Source organism: Podarcis liolepis (genome assembly GCF_965112155.1).
Source record: "Podarcis liolepis genome assembly, chromosome: 11".
In the NCBI taxonomy this organism is placed as follows: domain Eukaryota; kingdom Metazoa; phylum Chordata; class Lepidosauria; order Squamata; family Lacertidae; genus Podarcis; species Podarcis liolepis.
Window position 1 is genome coordinate 39,571,219 of NC_139565.1, and position 3,033 is coordinate 39,574,251.

Genomic DNA, 3,033 nt, shown 5'->3' on the forward strand with positions numbered 1-3,033 from the left:
CTCCTCTAGTCTCTGAGTTTTATTGGTGTAACTCAGAAGATAAGCCATTTTTGGCTTACAACAAGATGACTGTTCAGCTATCTGTTCTGCCATTGCCTACTCTTTAACTTCACCTCTTACCTGATACCTTTTCAAGGGAGATTAAACGTGAGACCTTTTGCACATAAAGCATGAGCTCTACAGAGCTATGGCCCCACTCCAAAAGTTTGAGGTGCCCTGAAAGGTGGGTTTTTTAACCCATAGCCCCACAGGCAAGAGTTGAGCGCATGGGTGGCAACTAAAACCATTGGACTATATAAGCACCTGTCACTCTCTTGATGCCCATCATCAGACCTTTGTCATTTTAATTGTGAGCAGCTTGCCTTGCCCCTACCAAAAGGCCTGATCTCATCTCTATCACTGTAAGTACCGTAGCAATACTGCCAGCAGGTCCCCATTCTCAGCTTGAAATATTTTGCGACTGGGCTGGGCTGGTTCCTGCTTGCCACAATTTTTTAACTTGATCAAAGGCCTTTATATATGGTAGGGATCTGGCAGACTCAGGACCCAATTTGAAACATTAGTCTAGAAATAAAGAAATAACGGAATAGCCATGCAAGTTATAATCTCCATCAACATTTCTCATGGAACGAGTTCTCATGCAATTGTCTTTTCTGGGGAAAACAAGGTTAAGTGAATTCTTCACAGACACACACACACACACACACACACACACACACACACACACGTCATCATCTATACAAATGGCAGATTCAGTACTCTGAGTGCCACTCCTTACTTAGCTAAAATGGCACTATCCACATTCATGCACACGCACATGAGGAAACATGAGCAGGCAACAACAACAAAACCCAAAGATGGGAATGTCTGCTTTTAAAACAGATGCATATTTTCAACATTAATCTTAAACCAAAATAACACAAGAGGCATTTAAGAGGTAGGGATTTTCAAATATTTTGGGCTAAAAATATAAACCCATAACAATCCTTAGCAATCTTTTGAGGTAAAATATCTCCTCCTGTGTTCTTACAGCAAATAATAGCTTTTTCATATTTTTCTTTTAAAAAACAACTCAGCTCTCTAAGACTTCTTTTGCTGTCAAATCAAATGAAAGGAGGCACTGGTACAGTACTGAAAAAACCCACAGTTTTGAATTTTAAGGCTAATCTCTATTTCATTTGAAATTACTCCTTCACATTTTTCTTCTTCATATGTAAACAAAATGTGCCGTGAGGAAATCATAGATCCAGGTATTTTATAATGACCTCCTGTGCCTTATTCATTGTGTCCACAGAAGTGGGGTGAGGAGAAGAGCTGAGGGCGCATCAGTCTGGGGACAAACAGCACACAGCCTTGTTAGCTGCCACAGAGGGCCCCAATCTGGTTGGGCCTAGCTGCACATTTGGAAATCTTAGATCATCTTGGTGGCAGCACAACCAGTTCATTTCACTGAAGAAAAACTTGAAATGTTCAGAGCTCCTTTCCCAAAAAACAGGCGAAACACTCACACACCACTAAGCAAATAAAACAGAGACCAAAAAGCAGCAGCCAATCCCCGACCAAATAATCACTAAAGTGTGTGAGAGAGAAAATCTCAATTAAAAAATAAAAATTAGGGGTAAGAAGCCTGTGCAGGCACTAGTCTGAGGACACTGATGCCAGTGGCTACAGCTTCCGTTACAGTGGTACGTCTGGTTATGAACTTAATTTGTTCCGGAGGACTGTTCTTAACCTGAGGTAACACTTTAGCTAATGGGGGCCTCCCGCTGCCGCTGCGCAATTTCTGTTCTCATCCTGAGGTAAAGTTCTTAACCCGAGGTACTACTTCTGGGTTAGCAGAGTCTGTAACCTGAAGTGTTTGTAACCTGAGGTGTTTGTAACCCGAGGTACCACTGTATTTTGGTAAAAATCAGGTTACAATAGCCTGACATCTCCCTGAAGGGTTGTCTGGAAAACTGTATTACAAAATGCAGAGAACTGTGAGGTTTCATGGGGAGACTGTGGGAGATTTGCAGTCGAACCTAACAATGCTAGTTGGTGTATGAAGGGGTTAAGGACGACAGAGTTCTAAATTGCTAGAGCAGACTATGATGCCACATCTGTTCTTCTCCAAAGAAGGAGGAAGTAAGGCTTGCTGCCTGTTCCTTTCTCTCACTCTCCACTTCTCCCTTCTGCTGCACATGAAGGAGACAGTCATGCCTCAACTGAGCTCTCTGCTTAGATAGGTATCTGAGGCTACCTTGCTTTCTGTTTTTGAACTAAGAAAATTTACCTGCATTTTATCGTTGCTTCAAAGGAATGTGCAAGTCTGAGACCTAGTAACTGTAAGTAAATTATTTTAAACTTACCTTGCAGTCTGTGGTCTGTTTTAATAAAAAAAAAAAAAACCAGAAAGGGGGCCAGCTGCTGTAAGGAGCTGAAGCATGATAAAAAGAAGGTTTAAAAACCCTATTCCTATGCTTCATTAAAGCTGCCTAACAATGGGATTTAAACTCTGTTACTGGGGCTCTTTATGTGCAAGCCCTTTGTTATACAAACAGGCACAAGTTGCTTTTCTTTTGTGTTAACCCCCACACATGGGCCTGTATAGGATCAAATATAATTAATATATCTTCTTACTAATAGCCATCAGAAACCACTCCCACTGTTGTCCCATCCCATCACAAGAAGGGGACACCACAGCTACCTGTACTTTTTGTGTGGTTTATATCATACACTCTCACTGTGCTAACTGGAAGCTGATTTGAAGGTTAATTTGCTAACAAAGCACAGGATTCCATAATGTCAATTTTCCCATTGAATGAGCCTGCAGCCATACGCATGGGTGTAGCAAGTATTTTTGTTACTGGGGAGCAGGCTTTTATTGGGGGTGCAGTATCTCAGATTTGTATTGATTTAGGGGAGGCAGCTGCTCCCCTGCCCCCTCCTAGGCTGCACCCATGGCCATACAAACAGGAAAATTACACCTCACCTCAAATGAAAGGCTGATTTTCAAAGCTGTCTGCCTGAGGTGGGAATTTAAGAGGTGATTCA